At 42.9% G+C, this 8572-nt stretch overlaps 1 long non-coding RNA gene across 1 annotated transcript; it reads right to left on the minus strand.

The window, feature by feature from the left end:
* Positions 1–232: 232 nt before the first annotated feature.
* Positions 233–1998, minus strand: LOC136494769 (uncharacterized). The gene is made up of 3 exons (XR_010768695.1): positions 1356–1998; positions 1142–1283; positions 233–598 (listed from the first exon to the last, which is right to left on the minus strand). It is a non-coding gene; the product is annotated as an uncharacterized lncRNA (long non-coding RNA).
* Positions 1999–8572: the final 6574 nt, after the last annotated feature.

The following is an 8572-nucleotide window of genomic DNA, read 5'->3' on the forward strand; positions in this document are numbered from 1 at the left end:
CATCTGAACACATATTACACCTTATTTGAACACAGAAAACAAAGGAAAGGACATATATATGAGTACATAAGTAGGCAGCATTTCGATCTATTATTATGAAATAATCTAAACTAACATCTAAGGAAGGCAGAGAAAGTGGATAACATACCAAAACGATGAACTGAACCCTAGGTGTCCTCCCGAGGATTGAGTAGGTGTTCCCCCTGGATGATTAAGGGAGCCCAACCTACAAAATAAAGCCATATTAGAATTGGCGTCGAAAAATATGATGACGCAACAAATCTCTTTTGATTTCATTTTGTGCATTTTTTGAGGTACACGATAGAGCGAAGGACTAACTGGATAATTAGTCAATTTCGTTGCATCATCTTAGACAGCAAGCAGTTGCATAGAACTTAGAATTTACGAATGTATCGGGAAATAGGTAGAACTGATAAAGGAGATGGTGCGAAAATACCAATAATCAAGAAACATGATCAATCTTCCTCTGAAATCATCAAATTCTCCAATAAAAACCGGCATCAACAAATCTTGTCATGGAGAGACCTGCGTTGGCAGCTGCCACCTGAGAAAAGGTAACCACATATTACCTGAGAACCTGAAGACAAAAGGAAGGTGAACTAAGACCATTAGGAATTGATAAGCTAAACTTTGGGTGGCAAGCATGTAGCTTATCAAGCTCTCCAGAGTATTAGCACATATATTTAAAGTTAACTTCTGAGGCAAATATGTGGACTGCTATATCTGGAATGACCATAGGCATGAATAGTGTAGCATGGCATATACAAAACTCAGGATGTTAGTAACAGTAACAACATGCTATTAGTATGATTCCCGTATACAAAAACCAAATTTGATAGCGCAAGATTATTGACATCTCAGTGTTATAATATGTCTGCTTCAAAAAACAAAAACACATACACTGGCACTGATATATGCAGAAAAGAGATTGAGACTGAATTTTCTAGACTCAGTATCTGCTCCATGCACCGAAAAGAAACATTCCTTATTATAAATGAGGCATCTGGCAAGTTGCCAACCTGTGAAGCAACCGTGTTATGGTTTATCCTAACACAGTTCTGTTTTTAATCTGCACTATTTTCATCCAGCATCATAGTTTAAAGGGAGGAGGGTAAGGCACCTGGTGGCGGAGATCGATAGCATCTTTTTCACCTTGGCTGCTCCATTTGCATCCATAGAAAAAAGAAGATGGAGTATGGATCTACAGAGAGGAGAAGATAGAGCACCATAGAAATGCCCCTGTTCTTGCCCAATCCAGAACCCTAGAAATCAAAATCCCCAAATATCAGTGCATCCCCTAACCATAACGCAAAGAGATAAGGCCATTTACTTACCTAAGACGCCGACGGACCAGTGGATCATGTGATTCCAAATATCCTGTGGGGGAACTAACGGATCCGGCCATGGAGGCACTGGATCCAGTCATGGAGGCCCCCGATGAACCCCAGCAAAGGTGGACGACAAGCACGCAGATCTCCGGTTGACCCCAGCGCCGGAGTGTGAAGGAGAAGAGGAGCAAGGGAGGGAGGCCGCCTTTACCTGGGGTCTGCTCGCGCCGGGTGGTCGCCGAGCCGCCCGCGCCGGCGGACGCTCGGCGGCCTCCACACCGGCGCCCTCGCCAGCCACGCCGCGCCAGGGCTGTGCTCCGCCCGCACCCCGCGACCAGCGGCGTGGCCGTAGCCGGTGCATCGCCGTGGGAGAGAAGGAGAGGAAGGGGAGGCGCGAGCGGCGGCGGCGGCATCCGTGCGAGCCACGGGAGGAGTGGGGGAGAACGGGGAAGTGATGAGGCCGACTCTTTTTTTTTCCTATAGAAGGATCTGGACCCAAAATCGGAAGCCGCAGTATATATTTGATGGATTGGCTCCAGAGCAGAAGCCGGATTATGCTGAGAGAATTACACGGGAAGCTAGTGGATGCCAATAAAGAGTGGTCGAAGCTGAGAAGCTGTCGCAGAAGCTGTTGCTTCGAGCGATCTGGGCCACCAAACGCGTGATCGGACGGCCGAGGCTATTTTGGGCGACGTGGAGGGTGGCGCAGGCGGAGGAGCTGGCCATCTTTTTGGCTTTTAAACTCCCCCCACCCTTCTCCCTCCTGTCCTTTTTCCCACTCTCTCTCTCTTCTCACCTTTTCCTCTCTCTCCTCAGCTTTTGAGGCACACATTTCTTCTTCTTCTTTTTTCTTTCTGTTTTTTCAGTTTCCTTCAATTTTGGAGAGTGAGGGGAAACCGGGAGGTGGTGGGGCACTGAGGATTGGGCCCATTCATGATTATGGTTAGTGTGTGCTGTATCTTTGACAGCCTTTGATTTCTTTTTTTCCCCAGCCATGCATCAGTACAATTTGCATCCTCCTTGGCTTTGCTTTGCTTGGCCTCTGGGTTGGTTGCTCGATTTATTATTCGTTGCTGGTTTTATTTCCCAGTCCCTGATAAATAAAGGAGAGAAAGAGAGAGAGAGTGGGGCCATCAGGTTTGTTCCTTGTGTCTTCATATATGGTTTGGTAACACCACCAGTCACATAGGGTTGGTGACATGGATATCTTGCTGGATGCTGAGATAGTTTTGGCATGGCACCAACATGGCATTGACATGCATGTAAGATTGAAGCATAGCACCTAGGGTGCCTCTGATTTGCAGGCTGGGGTTGGCAGAACAACAAATAAAAGCCTTGCTTCCTTGCTTTGATTGTGATTGGTGGTGGTGTCTTGCTAACAATTGAAGCTTTGCTTGGCTGCCTAATTCGGTACCCCCCGACCCCCCCCCCCCCCCCCCCCCCCCCCCCTGACATAAATAAAAATAGTCTGCTGGTGATGGTTTTGGCTCCAAGGAAATGGTTGCTTGCTTGGGCGCATTGCTGAATTGGTGGGTGTTACTGATTTTGATTAACCAACCTGATTACGCTCAATAATGATGGGTGTGTGTGTATGTGTGTATGCAATGCTTTCATACAAGGATAGAGATATTTCACGTGTCTAAACTTGCTCTTACGTTTCAGCTCAAGGGACATTAGCTAGTTTATTTCTCCCTTTATGCCATTTGGCAATAATGTTGCCCTGCGCTTCCCGGGAAGGTGACACTAAATGTCTACCACCTGTGATTTGGCTGCTTAATTGACAATTATTCGGTGAGAAATTACCTGACAGCTTATCATTTCGTATCACCCTTTTAAAATTGCTTGATCTGTAGGTTAACACGTGTTTAAATACAGTTATTCTTAAAAAAATGTGCTTAATCTAATTAAGTCCACCATCTCAATATTTCCTTTTTAATTTAAAAAGATTCAGCAAGCTAAGGGAAATAGCTTTCGGATACAAACAGTCAGGATTGAACTCGTCCTTTTTTTGTTTTAAGGCAGCAGCTAGCGATTCACAGTTTTCTTGCTATATCAGTCGAGCCTAGAGGGTACATATCCGGCGAGAATTGAAATTATGGAGAACGCCATTGCATTAAAAATGAGACGTTTTGATCCTTGCCATAAAAAGTGAGACATTTTGAAAGGGGAAAAAAAGACAGGTGTAGTAGTATATTATAACTGTAGAAGCATGAAGTATTTATTCATGCATGTTCGTATGAAACCTCGTTAGCATTGACATGCTACCAAAAATCGAGTTGAGTTGTTTTCACCGCGTTCAACACCTAACATTTCCTCAAAGCACCGATCCGAGACAGGTAAGAAGTATGCATCGATCGATCCCTTACTTCAGGCACGTGATTATTCTATTCTATATATAGACCAATCAATATTTTACGTCAGCAGTCATCCACATTGTACACTTGTTATAAGTTACCTATTGTATTACGCAATAACTTTTTTTCCATGCGTGCGTGCATTAGTCATTATTCAACACAATAACTTTTCCATGCGTGCGTGCATTAGTCATTATTCAACACGTACATACTCAAAGGAATTTCTCATTCACATGGCTGCTGGGGACAAAGTATGCAGGGCTAGACCATAGACGGCATTGACACCGCAAATAAATAAAGAAGAAAAAGACACCAAGGATTATACTGTCGTTAATTAATCTATACACATATACTCCAAATAAACATTATTCATTACTGCTATATATTCTTCCTTGGAAGAATGATGCTAATGCATGTCTGCCAGGTGCCAGCTGATATTTGTGGCTTGCGTGCCTTTTTCACACTGGAAGGTAATATATATATATATATATATATATATATATATATATATATATATATATATATATATATATCCCTGTTCGTTTGGAGGAATCTGGATGAATTTTGAGAAATTTATGAGAGTGTGAATAGTGAAATTCAGCAGTGAACAGTAAAATCCAGCTGATTTTTTTTACCAGCCGAACGCAGCCACATATATATATATATATATATATATATAAGGAAAAAACAGCCTTGCAAGAAAAGGCTGCCCAAGATAAGGGAAGACGGCAAATTAATTCGTGGATTAGAAGAGCTAGCCACAGACAGGTGGAATAAAACTAGCGGTAAGTAAGAGCAATGTTTTCCTAAGCGGTAAATGGTCTTTACGTGGTCACCGTTCGTTTAGCATTTAGGTTGTTTACACGGTGTTTAAACGAAGTTAAACAGTCTAAACGGTTTTATACTTAAAAAAATACAGATAATTATGAGTGAATTGGATTCTTGCCCTTACAATTTTCAGAAGTTGGAGATTTGCCCTTACAATTCAAGAAATTGGAGATTTGCCCTTCATATTCTTGCCCTCCCTGAGCTTTGCCCTTTTCTATGTATAAGGCCTTCTTGGACCCACTTGCAGCACTTGTATTTCTGTATTGGACCAAAATGTCCCCCTGGACAAGAGGAAAAGGGAGAGGCGAACAGGCTGAAGCCGCATCCATCCATCTCCCATGCTTTTCCCTTCTCCCTCCCATGTTCTCTCTCCCTCCCGTCTCTCTCCCTCCTGTGTTCTTTCCCTTTCTCCCTCAACAAACCCTAGAACTGCAGAGTGGAGATAGCGGGCGATTGGAAGCCGACGCGCGACGATAGGATCTGCGGCTGCGACGAACCCTAACCACCCGTGCCTGTCCAGTGGTGGCAATGGAGGCGCCCTGATGGAGGGACAGGAGTCGGGTGCGCCGATTTGCCGCACTGGTGCGGCAACGATGGAGAACACCGCTCCTAGGTAATCTTTCCTCCTCCTTTCCCTTGTTTAATTGTGGTGACCACAGTTCCCTTGATTTGGTGGAATCGATTAGCTGTGCATGTATACACTTTGATTTGGAGTTTGATTTACTGCATGGTAGGGCTGGGATGTTTGTGCTAGAGGTTAAAGTCTAAGGTTTTGCTTTCAAAGATTCTGCTAGTAGGAAATATTACACAAAAGGCCATGTGTTTAAGTGGGATGTGGAGTATGGGTCAATGTCACTGGATTTACTGTTGAAAAATCTGGCAACTGAATTGAATCTGAGCAGTAACCAGACACCAACTGTTTGGTTCTTTGACAAAAGATTGAATGAGGATGCCAGAATAGTTGGTGAGATTCAAATGCTAGATTTGTTTGAAATGTATAAGGAGGAGATGAGCTGTGAGGTTGTGGTAGGTGTATTCGATAGGTCAATTTGTGTGGAAGCTGAATTTGATGCCATGGAGCCTGTATGTGTGGTTCCTCATGATGATGCAAATGTTCAATTAGAGGCAGAGGCAGCTACCAACATGTCTAAAGAACCCACTAATGTTGCTCCTGATAATCTAGAGGCAGCTGTTGATGTCGAGCCAGATAGAGAACCCGATATATTTGATAATGCTGAGGAATATGTGGGTGTTGATGATGAGGCCATGTATGGGATTGTGCCGGTTGCTCCTCAATTTGCAAAGCCAACTGACAAGTCTAACACTAATGTTAGGGCTGAGCCAACTTATGCTGAGCCATCTGATCCATTCTTCCATGTTGAGGCAGAGGCAGAGGTGGATGATGCTGACCCTCTCGAGGTCCAAGTACTACATGATCCAAACAACCCAAAAAATAGAGGTGGGGGCATTGTTTCCTGATATAGTTGCATTCAGAAAAGCAATAAGGCACTATGCTGTGAACAAGGGGTTTGAGCTTGCTGCTGGGTACAAATTAGATAAGTCATGATTCACAGCTAGGTGTGCTGCTGAGGGATGCCCTTGGAGAATACATGCTTCCACCATTTTTTATAAGAAAACTGTACAGGTACATTCTTTGTAGTTGTTGTTTTGTATTTGATAAATGTTCTTGTTTATATTTGCAAAAGCATTACCATGTCTATCTACCTTTCTGTAGATCAAAAAGCTTCCTTCAGATCACGATTGTCCTACCACCAAGCTTAGAGTAGGGAGAATGGCTTCTCAGGGCTGGTCTGTAGATAGGCTTGGAGATTGGGTAAAGAAGAATCCAACAAAGAGAGCAAAGGAAGCAAAAGAGAAATTGGAGGGTGACTTTGGAATTAAACTAAAGTACTCAAAAGCTTGGTCTGGATTGAAGGTCGCCTTGGATAAAGTTCATGGTACGTATGAAGAGAGCTTCCAACTTCTTTTCAATTGGGCTACTCAACTAAAACAAAGTTCACCTGGAAGTCATGTAGACATAGAGTTAGAGAAGATTGGTAAAAAATATAGGTTCAAGAGGGTTTTTGTTGCTTTGAAGCCATGCATTGATGGATTCCTAGCTGGCATCCATGAGTTTCAATTCTCAGATCAAGCACTTGAAAGGTCTTCTCATCCATGAGTTAGTAGACAGGTTAAGGGAGCTGATAATGGAGAAAAGGTATATTAGAAGGAAGATTGGACAACAACTGCAAGATGGGATCCTACCAGGTATTTTGAAGGAACTGAATCTTATAAGCACCAATCTAAAGGTTGTCAAGGTGAAAGTTAGTGATAATGACTTTGCTGAGGTGACACTACTTGATGATTGGAACAACCAAAGAAGGCATACTATGGATCTAAAAAATCAGAATTGTTCATGTAGAGAATGGTAGGTAACTGGCAAGCCATGCAAGCATGCCTTGGCATGGATACTATCTAATAGAGGAATGCAGATAGCTGACTTTGTGCATGAGTATTACTCAGTTGCTAAATTCAGAGCTGCCTATGAAGGAAGGGTTGAACCAATGATAGACAGGTCCCAGTGGCCAGAAGTTGATCTTGGGTTCAAGGTTCACCCACCGTTGTTGGGAAGACCAGCAGGTCGGCCAAAGGTGCAAAGGGTTAGGAGTTATCTAGAGAACAATCCCAACAAGAAGAAAGTGAGATGCAAACAGTGTGGAGGTTTTGGACACTTTGAGAAGACCTGCAAGCTTGACATGGTTGGAGAGGATGGTGAAGTTGCTAGACCCAACAAAAGGCAAGATTTTATTTGAATTATTTACTGTTATATGCATTTTACTAGTACTGTGGTTTAATGAAAAGTGCATTTATAGGAAGAGGACAGATGATGATGCTGGACCATCCAAAGCTGATGATGCTAGACCATCCAAAGGGAATAAAAAGAAGGCTTCAAAGAAAAAGACAACTTCTAAGAAGAAAAAAACACCGTTGAAGAAGAAGCAGAAGAAGGATGCTGCTGCTCCTCTAGCAAAGGTTGTGAGAAGCCTGATAGACATGTTCCGTGGAGGACACTGAGACTAATGGTGCATTTCCATATATTTTGTGACCTTTGTTTTGTAATATAATGTTAGTGAATTGTCAACTACATGCCTTTGATGGCAGCAAACTGTGAACTATGTGTGATCTGTGATGGAAGTGAACAAGTTGAAATGCTTATGTGAATCCTGCTGAATTTTATTTGATGACAAGAGCATTGCTCAATTAGATGATAGAATGACAAGAGCAAAGCTTAATTATATGACAGCATACACCACCAGATTGCTTGTTATGGTCGGCAAGACCTATGCTAGGAGAAGTGGCAAGATCTATCAGACCTAAGCATTAGCAAGACCTAAGAATTGGCTACAGCCTCAGGAGCCTAAGCTCTAACATTGCTCAAATAGATAACAGAATGGCAGCAAGGCTGCAAATTCCAAACACAATTATTAGCAAATAGCTATTGTCATACATCTGATAGGCAAAAGCCACACACACGGCTACATCACTTCCAAATTGTGCTCAGAATACAACCAATTACTACACCTACACACACGGCTACAATAATGACATAGTCCTTCTTTAGAATCTCTATTTGCACCTTCAACTTCGAGACATCATTCACAGCATTGTCAAGTTTTACCTTTATTTTATCGAAATCTTTCTTGAACTCTAGAATAGGGTCGACAGACCCATGTCCACCATCTGCACAACTAGGAAGGATCGCCTTCTTCCACCAAATTGGATGCTGCTCTGGATTGCGTAGGATATCTTCATACTGCTTCTCGGACATGATGATGCCACATGTAGTTGGGTCATCCTACAACCGATGAAACCATACCTTCATGACCACCATCCAAAAGCACAAAATTGAACAAAAAAATTTGAGTTACTTTGATGTTGTTCGGACACTTGACGAAGGTCTGGCCAAAAGTGGCCTGCTGCTTACTTCGGATCCGTACTAATTTCACCTTGTAGTGTGGGCAGTCCACGAGTGGGGCGAAA

The sequence above is a fragment of the Miscanthus floridulus genome, chromosome 11, assembly GCF_019320115.1.
Source record: "Miscanthus floridulus cultivar M001 chromosome 11, ASM1932011v1, whole genome shotgun sequence".
Classification (NCBI taxonomy): Eukaryota; Viridiplantae; Streptophyta; class Magnoliopsida; order Poales; family Poaceae; genus Miscanthus; species Miscanthus floridulus.